Here is a 14891-nt window from a genome sequence, read left to right on the forward strand (position 1 = left end):
GCTATTACAGCAGATTCAGTACTAAAAAAAATGAGCTGCTGGTACAGTTTCTTCTGAAGGCTGTAAATAAATTAACAGAGTGGGGGGGGGGACATTCTGTCATTTAAAAAAGAAAAGAAAATTGAAATGTAATTGAAAATACAGCTGCATACATAAAAAAGTCATAGAATGGAAATAAAACTTTTACATTAATGATGGGTCCCTAATTGGTGAACGAAATGTCAAAAATAAATTTGATGAAGGGGATTGTTGCCACTGCAAAGGATTTAGAAACATGTTTGGATTCCTAAATCCAGCAAAACAGTTTGGTTTAATAGATATAATCTCCTTAGATGCTGAAATATTTAATGTGGCTATGCCCAGATATGTTCTTCTTTTGCATAATTACAGAAATATTAGTTTCTTGCCCAGGGTCAGGATGATTTGGTTTTTTCATATCTGCAAATCTTGGAAAGGAAGAAAACTCTCTCCTGGTGCTAATGATCAGTACCACAAATATCAGACCATGACAGGTTCCCTGCAGTTGATAAGAAAGTAGTATATCTTTCTTACCAAAGACGAGACTCTATGGGGGTGTGTGGATGCCAAGATGGGGCCCCACTCCCCAAAGCCACATCACCCCACAGAGAATGGTTGCTGAAGAACTCTCATAAGTTCAGGCAATGAAGTTCAAGCACAGCCTGTTCATCTAACCGAAATGTGCTTCCATAGACTCTTTTTGTTCACTAGCTGCTCCTTCTAGACTCTTTTTGTTACTCCTATAGGAGAAGCACCCAACTGGCCCTGAATGCACCAACACTGTATCTTATATCAATATTGCCCTCCATTTCCACCTTAAGGAAAAGTTGCAATTCAAAGAATCATAGAATTGTAGTAGAGTTGGAAGAGACCCCGAGGGTCATCTAGTCCAACCCCCTGCTTTGTAGGAATCTCAACTAAAACATCCATGACAGTTGGCCATCCAACCTCTGCTTAGAAACCTCCTAGGAAGGAGGGTCCACAACCTTCTGAGGAAGTCTGTTCCACTGTCAAACAACTCTTGCTGTCGGAAAGTTCTTCCTGATGTTTAGTCAGAATCTCTTTTCTTCCAACTTGAATCCATTGGTTTCGGTCCTACCCACCGGAGCAGGAGAAAACAAGCTTGCTCCATCTTTCTTGTGACAGTCTTTCAGATATTTGAAGATGGCTATCATATCTCCTCTCAGACTCCTCTTTTCCAGGCCCAAAATACCCAATTCCCTCAACCATTCCTCATAAGGCTTGGTTTCCCAACCCTTAATCTTCTTGGTTGCCCTCCTCTGCACACGTTCCAACTTGTCAACGTCCTTCTTTAATTGGGGTGCCCAGAATTGGGCACAGTATTCCAGGTGTGGTCTGACCAATGCAGAATAGAGAGGTACCGGTATACAGTGGTACCTCTGGTTACGTACTTAATTTGTCCTGGAGATCCGTTCTTAACCTGAAACTGTTCTTAACCTGAAGCACCACTTTAGATAATGGGACCTCCCGCTGCTGCTGCGCCGCCAGAGCACGATTTCTGTTCTTATCCTGAAGCAAAGTTCTAATCCTGAAGCGTTATTTCTGGGTTAGTGGAGTATGTAAACTGAAGCGTATGTAACCTGAAGTGTATGTAACCTGAGGTACCACTTACAGGTGGGTAGCCGTGTTGGTCTGCCATAGTCAAAACAAAATAAAATAAAAAATTCTTTCCAGTAGCACCTTAGAGACCAACTAAGTTTGTTCTTGGTATGAGCTTTCGTGTGCATGCACACTTCTTCAGATACACTGAGACGGAAGTCACCAAACCCTTAAATACAGTGAGGGTACCACTGTTCCTTGATTGGGACACTATATTTCAATGGATGCAGCCTAGTTGGCTTTTTTTTACCGCTGCATCACATTGTTGACTCATAACAAAATCGAAAATTCTTTCTAGTAGCACCTTAGAGACCAACTGAGTTTGTTTCTGGTATGAGCTTTCGTGTGCATGCACACTTCTTCACCTGAAGAAGTGTGCATGCACACGAAAGCTCATACCAGAAACAAACTCAGTTGGTCTCTAAGGTGCTACTAGAAAGAATTTTCGATTTTGTTTTGACTATGGCAGACCAACACAGCTACCCACCTATTGTTGACTCATGTTAAGGTTGTCGTCCACTAAGATCCCAAGATCCTTTTCACAGCTACTACTGGCAAGCCAGGTTTCCCCCATCTTATATTTGTGCAGCTGGTTTTTCCTACCTAAGTGCAGAACCTGACATTTGTCCCTATTGACATTGTGTTAGTTTGGGCCCAGTTCTTCCATCTGAGGTCATCTTGAACCCCACTTTGGTGTCACCTGCAGATCTGAGGAGCATCCCCTCTTGCTTCATCCAAGTTGTTTATAAAGACAATGAACATCAACGGGCCCAGGACAGAACCCTGTGGCACTCTACTTGTAACTTTTTTCTAGAATGATGAGGAACCGTTAGTGAGCAGTATTGGGGTTTGGTCAGTCAACCAGCTACAAATCTACCCAGCCCACATTTTACCAGCTTCTTTGCAAGACTATCATGGGCAACTTAGTCCAAAACTGAAATCAAGATACACTACATCTACAGCATCCCCTGATCCACCAAGCTTGTAATTGAATCAGGAAAAGGAAATGAGATTCATCTGGCATGACTTGTTTTTGAGAAACCCATGCTGAGCCTTAATAATCACAGCATTCTCTTCTTATTCATTTGCATATGAATTGCAGAGAATGTGAGGTTTATAAAGCCTCTGCTAATCTGTCCCTTTCATAAACTAAGGAGTGGTTTGAAAATACATGTACAGACATGATCAGGCTGGGGAAATTCTCAGTCCTTACTAATTTCCCAATTTCTCATCACACAAATGAGTAACTTCTGTGAGTCCCATTTCAATGAACTAATCCGATAAGATGCAAATATTGCACAGATGTAGCATAACAGCAGGCAGCCCTAGCTTGCACCAGTGTTAAACACGTGGCTAGCATCACTGAATGAAAAGAGAATGCTTGCCCCAGATGCAGCCTAGTCATTCCTTACAAGGGGTGGGTCCTTTATGCTAATTGGTCCTTCATGCTCCTTACAAGGGGTGGGTCCTTCATGCTCAATTTTCATAGGATTGTCTTGGCAGAGCCATACTTGCCAAGGACAGGACACACTGAGTGACAGTGGAAGAGACGGAAAGATTTGCCATTGCAAAAGAAAAAATGAACAACTGTCAGAGGAACAAAATGTGAAAATATGTGAATCAGAATTGCCCAATAAGGAGAACAGATGCCAACCTGCAAGGACACTTTTGCGTTGACAGGTGGAGTCCCCCAAACCCCAGGCGACCCCTGAGTGGAATAATGACACAAGACAACGTGCTATGGGATTAAAATTGGCCACAACTTTATTAACATTCAGATGTAGGGAGACCTTGGCTCAGGCATTGGGCGTTTATCCTTCCCAGCCCCCAGCCGGGGATCTGGGAAACTGCAAGGTTATCCAGAATGTCTGGTGATTGGGCTAGCTCTGGAGAACATATGTTCAAGCAGATAGCTAGCCCCCCATTTTGCCACCACTAGTGGGGGAGAGCAATGACAACCTCTCGGCATATGGACAATGCCTCCCCCCAATACCCATTTAACGGGGAACCCTGTTATCGCTGCCACACTGGGGGCATGGAGTCACAGCCTCACGCCCCCCCCCCCATTTAGGAAGATGACTAAAGGATTCTGCCCAAGGCCTGAAACCACCAAAGTTGTGACGAATTGCTATGGGAAAGGCGAAACCTGCCAATGCAGGGAAATTCCTTTCTGGCCCTTCAACAGCGGTCTTGGCATAGCAGCACCTGAGTGCCTGTGGAAAAAAGGTTAACTTGTAAAGTAAGCATTAATTGAGGGAGTGGAGGGTAGGAGAAGCTCTGGAGCCTGACTGCTGCTTCCTGGTAAGCTACACTCTCTATTGTGTGGGCTGGGTAGTCTCTCCCCTTACCTGGCCAATTCCTTGGCTATGCCTCCCCTAGGCAGGATTGGACAGTTAGCTGGGAAGGCAGAAACCCCAGGTATCCCTTCTGGGGGAGGGTGCAGCCAGCCGAACTATCAGGTGTCGCCCAGGAATTCAGGGGGCTACGCACAACCACGCAAACGTCGCCCCCCATTTAATGTGGGGAGCGGTCATTCCCTTTCACTGTGGGTGTGAGTAGAAGAAACACTTGTGCCTCTTGAAATCTCCCTGAAGCAAACATCAAATACTAAGGTCATTTCTACTGACAAGTCCCTTCACATTCTGAAGTGGTAAGACCAAAGTTGTTGTATAAGTGTTGTTGTTGTTGTTCAGTCGTTCAGTCGTGTCCGACTCTTCGTGACCCCATGAACCAGAGTACGCCAGGCACGCCTATCCTTCACTGCCTCTCGCAGTTGTATAAGTAGGCAATTGCAACACGATGAGTCTTCGAACACGTGGAGGAGGCTGCTTGCAAAACTGAATATTATGACATGAATATCTTTTGGCATAATCAAAGCATGTCCCCAACCAAATCCAAATTTTTATTCTACTCAGAACCGGCTTCGACAGCAGATTTTGTAGATGGTTCTAGCTCACCTCCTTCCTTCCTTCCTTCCTTCCTTCCTTCTGTTCTGCCTACACGACATAGGAAGCACACTCTGTCAGGAAAGTGCTAACAGCTAAGGGAAGGAAAATGCCATAGAATAAGGGCAGGAGGAGGCAGCAGTGGAAGGGATGCTGGAAAACAGAGTGGAGTGTCATTAGGTAGGATCGGGTTGCAATTCCTTTGAACTTACTTCTGAGTAAACCTGCATGAGGTTGGACTGCAAATCCCTTTTAACTGAACAGGATTTGTTTCTAGGTTAGCATTCATAGGAGCAGGATGTAAGCCCCATTGAACTCTATAGTGGGGCTTTTAAAAGCAGCAAGACTGGTTTGACAGAAGTGGATTGGAATCAATGGATCTGCATTCTCACATGGATAAAGTAGACGGATATGCTTGGAAGTACCGTTCAGTATAAGATTTCTTTTTCTTTCCTTCTTGACCATTGGACCCACTATTGGTCTCATCCGCTCAATCTGCCTGGAGCCTGTCTTTGCATGCAGGGGAAGTTCTTAACACATTGAGAGCTTGAGATCCATTGGCTATTCTCACCTGGTTTAGCCAGCCCAGGGTGTAGCCGTTGTTACATGCTGACACCTTCTAGGAACCACAGGTGATTGCTGAGGGCAGGGTGAAGACAAAAGGTGAAAATGCTGTCCCTACAACCTAGTAACCTCCTCACATCCCTTTGCATGTCATGCCTGCTTCTGTATATACTGGTAATAATCATAGTAATGACGAGCTGCTCCAAAGGTCATCTGGCTGAGTTCATAGGGAGCTACCGCCAGGCTAGATACACTGGATGCAACCAGATGCAATCTAAGTTTCCCCGTGATTACACCACATACTTGGGAACCCCACCCTTACCTCCTTGCCTCAGCAGTCGGAGATCCCACAACTCCTCCCATGTCACTTTTCTGGGCGCTACCAGCCCTTCACAGCTAACAAAGATGGGCAGGAGCCTCCTTGAACTCCACTGCCAAGAGAGCAGATGGCATGCCTCTTGCCACCTGGGGGCTAGCCCAACCAGCCCCATGTGCTTCTCCACAAATCTCTTGACCTCTAGTGAGCGCTAGTTTTCAGAATTCCCTCCACAGGAGTGCATGTGCTGAAAATGTCGGGTGTCACTCATGGCAAGAGAAGCAACCACTCGGAGCCTTTCTAATGTCATAACCCGGCTCAGCAAGAATTACTTGGGTAAGTGTAACAGATAGGACCAGGGGCCTTAAAAACGAGGTGAACATTACCATATGGAGTGATTAAATGAGGTAATCGTTTTTGATAGTCTTCCACCAGTAATTTTCATCTAAATACCAGCCAACCAGTGAGTCACCTCTTTTCGCTACTGGATGAAGATATTGAGGGACTCCTTTAAAAAAAAAAAAAAGATTTTCAGTTATATACATTTAAATGGTTTTACAGTCATTTTAACATTTCAAAACTCGACTTCCTTCCTCCTCTTTCTGCAGTTCCTTAAATTTGTATTTATCATTTCCTGCATATTCTAAATTAACAACTTATTCTTTTATTCATCTACTTTAATTATTTACTTTTATGAAACTGCATGTTATTACAACAATCCTTCCAATGTCCTTATCTGTTTACAATTTATTTGTACATATTCAATAAACCATTTCCATTCTTTTATATAAAAATTGTTGTCTTTGTGCCAATACTTCAAAAACTAATATAAATAACAAGGGTGACAAGGGGCAGCCTTGTCTTGTTCCTTTCGTTATTTTGCAATTCTCAGTCAGGACATTATTTACTATCAATTTGGCTTAATATTCAGTATATATTGCCCTGACTCTTTTTATAAAAGTGACTCCACAGCTCATATATTCTAAAACTTTAAACAGACATTATCAAATGAGGGGTTCTCAGAAAGAAGAATGGACAGTGAAATTGATGGAATATGCAGAACTGGATAAAATGACGGGAAGAATCCGGGAACAGCGGGACCAGAAATTCATCAAAGACTGGTTAAAGTTTACGAACTATCTGAAAGACAATTTGCAATTGAATACGCTAATAGGACTTCAAGACGTTTTGTAGTTAATGTGTAGAAATATTATTGTAAGTATGGTAGTTAGAGTATGTATGAGATTTATGATAATGTAAGCAATGGTTGATCAAAGAAGTATATTACTAAGATATATTTTGAAAGCCATGTGGAAGGTCTGAGGGAAGTCATGGCTATGTTAGCCAAAACTGGAATATGTATGTGAATGTATGTTTGATTTTTTTGCTGTAGTATACTATAAAATAATAAAAATCATTTTTTTAAAAAAAAAAAAAGAGGGGTTCTCATACATCTAAAAATTCCTTTGTCAACAAGATGTAAAGCGATCAAAACAACATGCAACAGTTTTGCACCTTTGAACACCCATCCAATAGTAGTGGTTTGTTTACATAATCAGCTGCTGATCATCATGGTCTAAGCCTATGCTGTCGGAACCAATGTATTTTTATTAATATTCATGAAGACTTTAAAACTCTTTAATGTGACAAAATTTATATCCGTTAACAACAACAACAACAACAACAACAACAAAGGTATTGTACCTAATCACATATTTTATTTGCTTAAATTTAAAACTCTGAGAGTGTGTGTTATGTTTTGGTTTGATGTGCATAAAAAAAACAAGTTGCCAAACTTAGCAAATGCCCCCCAGATCTACATTTGAGCCAATGTCTGGCCCTGTGGATGCAGGTGCTGGACTTCAAGCCAGGGTATTGCCCAAGAGACAGAGCATCTATCTCCTTTGCCTCTGAAAATTAGATAAGCCCGCAGCAGGAGAGCTTCATGTTGATTTATTTGCTGTAGCTCCTTAATTAAATATGCATCAAAGTTGTGGTCTTTCACCACAGTCTCTAGTCATCTCTAGTCATCATATTGGGGTGTGCAGGCAGGCAAGATGTGATTCTACTACACCTTTTTTTGGCACAGAAAATGACGCATTCTTGGGACTCATACCAAAGCTGTATAAAAACTTTAGTGCATTTATACAAGTTCTGAGGGTGCCGTGGTTGTTTCCCCAAGTTGTGAAAATGTTGTTCTAAATTTCTGGGAATGCCTGTATGTTTCAGACTGTGAGGTCTGTTAATGTGGTGCCAGGACAATGTCAAGTACTATACCTTCCTACAGCTGATGTTTTTTGCAATGTTAGTGTCTCTTGGGCACAAAGTGCTGTCCAAATTAAGAAGTCATGAAGTTTGAATGTTGTCTTTGATCAAGCAATGTATGCTAAATCAAAATAGCCTAGAACACAGAGCAGTTTAAAAGTAGAATATTAAGGCTGTGGGAGTTATACAATAAGGCGTTTGATGTGCAATTTGCTTGGAAGAGGATAAAAGGTTCTATGATTTGTTGATATCAGGTAAAGGCAGAACACCATTAGCCATCGGATTATTTAAGGGATCTTGGACGGTTTCCTGGATATTTATTGCTTTGTGGGGAGTGACGCACTTATGATTAGGAAATCCACCATGTTGAAGATCGAGACTGGGCTGCGAAACTACAAAGTCATAGGGGGAGGTGAGCCTTTAATATCTCATTATATTTGTATGTCCAGCTTGATCTTTCTCATAACCCATGAAGATGCCTTGAAGGGGTGTACTTTCAAGTGACTCCACCCAAATCTGGGAACCAAAAACCTTAAGATGCTTAACAAAAGGTTTCCTTTGAAATAGTATCTCATAAGGTGAGCGCTCCGTTCCTTTTGGAACTCTCCTAACCCAAGCATATGTGAAGGCAGATAGGCTCTCAGCCCAATTCTGTTCAGACAACCTTGCAACCTTGTGCCGAATGCAATGTTGACTTAGGAATATCTGGAACTCCTGTGAATCAAACACTGGCAATTGATTAGTATACAAACATTCAATTTTGCCATCATGCATGAAATGTATCTTAGCACAAAATTCTGTGAACTTGGCCAAGGCCTGCTGTGGTCTCTCCATAGTGTAAAACCACGAGAACCTAGAAAAATGGTCAGACAGCAGTAAATAATATTTAGCTTTGCCTCTAGATTGTGACAAAGGCCCTATTACATCAGCAGACACCCGCTGGAAACATTTTGTGACTTTTTCTCTGCGTGGCTGTATGGTAGTCTCCTTTGACTTAGCAGCACCTACCTGCAAAAGAAGACAGCTGGCTTTCTCATGGGAAAAACACATGTCATACCAGCCTCGTTGCTGCTTTTGCAGCTCAGTCTGTACAAATATCCTAACAAAAGCCTTACTGAAATCAAGATACACAATGTCCACATTTGGGGCTCATTTGGATGCAATTTCCAGTAGTGTGGTGGTGGAGTTTGAAAAGCTAAGCTGTCATCCTTCTCTGGCACCAGAGCATTAGGCAGAATCCTTACTTGACAGGGGGCTGCCTGCTCCTTCACTCAAAGGAAGGATCTTGCATATCAATACCCGATCCCCCCCCCCGAGGTGAAATGACGACACAGGACACCGGAAATAAGGTTAATGGGCATAAAAGGCCACAACTTTATTGGTTACGGATGTTGAGCGGTATTGGCTTTAGGCATTGGAACTAACTAACAATATCCGACTCCAGCACGTTGCGCTGGCAGTCCAGGAAGGGTTAACCACCGATGAGTGAGAACCCTGCTGCTGCACATCAGCTAGGGACTCACCCAGTGATCACCGGACTGGGGCGTGCCTTTGGCCCTCACCCACCGTGGTTTCAGACAGGGACACGCCCCCCGGACTCATTTACTGAAGTACCCTTCAGAGCCTTGGGGGGAGGTGATGGCCGAACCCCCCCCCCCCCCCACCGAGATTCTAACTGAGATAATCCAATGCCTAACTGCCAAACCAAAGTTGTGACGAGTTGCTACGAGGTAGGCGAAAACCACCAGGCGGAGCCAATTTGCCAAATGGGAAAATTCCTACCAGGCCCCTTAACGGCGACCAACCGTGGTCCATAGCAAGGTCATAGCGAACCTGCCTAACGGGACGCTAAGGGGCGAAACTGCCTAACAGGACGCTACGGTGTGCTGCCTAAAGGGTGGGCGGGTGGGAATCGCTGGATGGGGCAGGAAAAGAGCAGGCTGAGCCCTGGGCGCGCTCTGGCTTAAATACAGCCAGCCACGCCCGACAGCTGAGCCGATTGGCCAGCAAGCCGGGCACCGCGCCCAGGACTCAGCCAGTAGCGGCAGGGGATGAAACCATCCCCTGCGCACGTGCTGGGATCGTGCTGAATGCAACTTCCCCCTCCTTTCTAAGGGGCGGAAATGGATTTCTTGAGGGTCTACAGGTCTTTGGGTCAAGGGACAGTTCATCTGAGGGTCTGATGTCATTGCCATACCCCTGAGTTTTTGAGCAGTGAGAACAGCTCAGACTCTCAGCAGCTACTGATTTCCACCTTTCCATGTCTAATCAGCATGTAGGCTGGGTCAAGCACTTCTGACAGCCCACAGGCTGTTAGAAACAGGTTCTTGACTTCTTTTGCCCAGCCTTGCAACTGTTAAGCAGTACCTTGCCTATTCTGAAGTTCTGAATCCCCACTCAGTTCCATTCATTATTTTGTCTATTAGACCTAGAACTTCATCTCTCATCACCACTATCTGCCTTAGGTCCTCAGATTTGACTCCTGCAAAGATTCGTTCAGGCCATGGGATCTGCCGTTTATCTTCTGTGGTGGAGACACAACCGTGAAATTCATTCCACTTCTTCACAATCTTCTTATCCTCCTTTAGCACACCTTTGACTCCCTTGTCACTCAGGGGTTCAACCTGCTTCCTATATTGTCACCTGTTACTAATAAATTTAAAGAACATCTTGTAGTTGTTCTTAATGTTTTTAGCAACTTGCTCCTCTTACTCTTTTTTTTAGCATCCCTTACTGTCTGCTTGCACTTTTCTTTCTTGCCAAAGTTTGTGTTCATTTTGGTTCTGTTCCTTTGGTCAAGTCTTTGGTGTTTTTTTGTTTTTTTAATTAAGTCTTCTTGCTTCTAACTGCTTCTTTGACTCTGTTCGTTAGCCTCTCTGGCCAGCTACACTGGCATTCTCTTGACCCTAATGATAACTTTCCTGATCTATAATATTGTTATGAGTTTGTGGGTGCTGGACGTCTCTAACCCCTGGATCCAGCAAGGGTTAAAGCATAAGCCAGGCTAGCTTCCTCATGAAGTGATCATTTGGACCATTAAGTGAACAAAGGAAAGGGAGCTCTGTGCTAGACAGCAAGTGGGCAGGACCCCTCCTTAAACTCTTACATAGTTAGAAAGACAATGCAGGAGTTTAGAGCAGAGTTTGCTGTGAGGTGGCCTAGAGGAAAAAGCTGAAGGCTGGAAAGGAAATTTGGATTCAATTTCTGCTTGAATCCAAGGCTTTTTGGGGTGTTAATGCCTACATCAGGTTGTATATATGTGTAAATAAGCCATATATATCATATCATAAAGAAAACACAGTCTCTGCTGTGCCTCATTCCCAAAAGGAAACATGAACCCTAGGTAAGGACCTGGAACCCAAGGAATCTTCCATCGCTCAGAGTTTGGGGTGGCGTGTGACAGTATACACTCCAGCTGAGTTTCTAAAACTGCATTTTTAAAATCAATTCCCAAGTGTTTTGGAGTGATTTGACCCTCTTGACTTTGCCTCTCAGCTTCCTTTTTACCAATCTCCCCATTACGAGGAAGTTGGTTGGTGAAAAGCACAGAATCCCTTCACAACAGACAGGTGATGTGCATGATGTAAGAAAAAAATAATATTACTGAGCAGCTGAGATATTTGGTGTGTTCAGAATACTTCAGAAATCACAGAACCTGATAAGAGCATCAGTAATTCTTGTCTCCTGGACAAAGGTGGTATTCAACTAGATTTTACTCAATAGTAGACCCATTGAAATAAATGAATCTAATTTACTCATGTTTGCAAATTTAAAGGGGTGTGTGGAGTGATAGGGAAGGCGTTGTACCTCTGGTGGGGGCATGTTCTGCACCTTCTGGGGTAGTTTCTCCACCTTTGGACCCCATTCTGCACCCAGTGCTCACCTGTGGCTCCTAAAAGCAGGGTTGTAGTGCCGTCCACCAGCGCCTGGGGTGGGCATGGGGTGCGGAGCGTGCTCTTCATCTTCTGGAGTCCTTAGCCCTCGCTGCTGTGAGGCAGGCACTCATATGCCAGGCAAGAGGGGGCTGTGTTGGGTGTTCTTCACCCTCTGCTTGCCCAGCCTCCACCGCCAACGGATGGGGACTTGTACACTGGCGCTCTTAGTGCTACATTGAATTTTCCCCGTTTCGTTTATAGATGCTGTTACTCCAGAATATAACACTGCCTGGAAGAATGGGTCTGATGTCTCATCAGTGCTGTGGACAGGGCTAAAATCCTGTGTCTGCTGCATTTCTGAAACTAGTGACATGTCAGTGGGAAGGAAAGTACAACACACCCATTTAAAAAATAATTTGAATTGTACTCCTCCCTGGGGCTGTGATACCATCAGGTGCTCCAACCCAGTTTGTCTTAACAATTGCTTCATGCAAATGGTAATCAGATGCTTCTTTATTCTTTGAACTTTGTACCCTTGGATAATTTAACAAAACTGCTTGTGCACAACAATACTTCTGTTTGGCTAATAGTATTTACAGCAGAGGTGGCTAAGCTTTTTCTACACTCATCAAAAATAGTGTAGCGCACAAATTCCTTAGTACGGTGATACCTCGGGTTTTCGAATGTCTCCGTTGACAAACATTTCAGTTTTTTGAACGCTGTAAACCAGGAAATAAATGCTTCGGTTTTCGAACATGCCTTGGAAGTCAAACATACCATGCGGCTTCAATACTGAGTTTTCTGTATTGAGCCTTCTGTACTGAGTTTTCAGTTTTAAAACATCTTAGAACTCGAACGGTCTTCCAGAACAGATTAAGTTCGAAAACCAAGGTACCACTGTATGTCCAAATTGATTCATTACTTTCAGAGCTGTGACAGTTTTCCTGAAAGTAGCCTAACCCAGGCAATGCAGCAGGTGTAGGGAACCTTTGTCCCTTCAAATGGTGCTGAACTACAGCCCGGGATGATGGGAGCTGTAGTTTAGCCACATCTGGAGGGACAGAGGTTCCCCACACCTGCCATAGTGATATTTGACCTTGAAAACTGCCTCCAGTGTCACTTTTGTTGCCCCTGTATGCATTAGCATTAGTGCTTGCTTTGAGCTTGCCAACACCTTCACAATTAAAACAGGATTTTGTGGCAGGCATACTACTAATGGGTGTTTCCTCTTTACACTCCTAATTCTGGAAATATACATCCAATTTTGAATGCAGTAACTTATGCACATTTAACTTGTGTGCATTCAGCTTTATGTGCTTCGCAAAATAAATAAATGAATAAAAAGGGAGCAGGTGTCCACCCACCACGGAATCCAACGTGTTTTGATCATACATGACTTTGGCTTTAGGTACGATCCCTAAAACATAACCTCCATGTGCTGTAAATTGCAGGCTTACTGTATTACATAAGTCAGGTTACAGGATTTGACTTCATGAAGAAATAAGCATTAAGTGTGGAATAGCCCTGCCCTCAGGTGCACATGTGCGTCGCACCGGGTGCCAGAGCAGCTAGCTCTGCCTCTGGATGTGCTGGAACTGGGTTCTGGTTGGAAAAAAGCCCTGCATTTGGCCCTTCTCCAGGAGCTTTCCTATTATTTGTTGATCGTGAGATTTGATGGCAAAAGATTGGAAATACTTGGATCCCTTGCATGGTCTGAGAAGCTGAAACATAGTGGAAGCATCTATGAGCCAGTAATGACTGGCATTCCTTCACCTCCTGAAAATCTTTGAAAGTTACTCATGCAAGTACAAAACAATGTGTTCTGTTTTTGCAGATAAGTCGGGAGTCTGCGGTACCTTTGCTTGTAGCAAATGTCAAGGAACTAACTTTTCATAGTATGGATGAAGATGATTGTGACAGCTACATCAATGGTGATATTAGAGCATTGCTTTTCTTCTAGGAAAAAAAGCTATCTCCAGAAAAAAAATCTAAATAGTTTGTTAAGAAGTGTAGTCTATAAAACCATTCTTCTCACCTTCTGTCCAAATCAGAGAGGCAGTGGCACAAAGCATCTTCTGGATTGTCACCCATGAAAGCAAGTGGCAGCTGCAAGGAGCACCCACCACCTTTGCAACTTGTCACTTACCCTCCTCCTCTAGGCCAGTGGTGGGGAATCTCCTGACTGTGAGCCTAATTAGGCCTATCAAACCTCCCCATTTGGCTAGCAAGCAGTGGCATGCGGTCACTGGACTAGGGGGACTAGGCTAATCCCCCAATGTTCCCCTGGCACCTCCTTCCCAAAGCCCGGGAAGCTTCTGCCCAGCTTAGGGAGGGAGGTGCAATGCTCATGTGTGTGACATCATGTGTGTGTTGGCCTCCCACCAATTGCCCTCACAAGCTGGTGACTCTGGCCCTAACTGTTCCCCTATGAAAAATTTCACTGCATGCCACTGCCAGAAAGGCCATTTCAGCCACACCAAACCCATCTGCCCCACAACTGATGTCAGGTGCAGGATAAGTAAGGGCATGGCTGTGCCGAAATGGGGGTCAGCTGATTACTGTGCCGAATTGTCCCTGGCATGACGCCCCCTCCTCGCTGGCCCACCCCCTGCCGAAAAAAACCGCTGGGAGGGGGGGAAAGGAAAGCAGAGCAGGCGCATTCAAGCGCCTTCTTTGCCTCCCCCTTTCCCCCTTCTAGCGACTTTTTTTCTGTGCGAGGGGTGGGCCAGTGACAAGCGTCACTCCCCCTCCTCGCTGGCCCGCCCCTCGTGCTGAAAAATAGCCACTGGAAGGGGGGGAAAGGTGGCATGCCCCCACCCTACCCGGCGGGGCGGTGGGCAGCCGGCCAAAGTGTCACCCCCCACCCCTGGAACCCGGGGCGGGACGCCCCCCCCGCTAAGCCCCTGCCTTTGGGAAGCCCACAAGTAAAACGAGTCCAGCAACACTCTCCCAACAATCCAAGCAGTGTATAGCCATTATGACAAGTAGCCATTGATTGTGTTGCACGCTACCCCAGTCTCTGCGCAGTGCAAAATACCAGGGGCTCCAGCCACTTTTCTGAGGTTCAGTTTCCTCGGAATGAGGAACAGCGGAGACTTGGTGTGATACATGGTTTATTTACACATATGTAGAACCTGAACTAACGATGGAGAGGCTCACAACATGAACGCCAGCATAAGGTCTTGCTTCTCCCAGTCACAACCACACTTCATTTCTATCAGGCCTGCAGCCTGCTTCTAGCTCTTCACACACAGCTTTGCCCCTACCAGTCAGTTGGGGGGGGGTACC

The sequence above is a fragment of the Lacerta agilis genome, chromosome 1 (genome assembly GCF_009819535.1).
Source record: "Lacerta agilis isolate rLacAgi1 chromosome 1, rLacAgi1.pri, whole genome shotgun sequence".
In the NCBI taxonomy this organism is placed as follows: Eukaryota; Metazoa; Chordata; class Lepidosauria; order Squamata; family Lacertidae; genus Lacerta; species Lacerta agilis.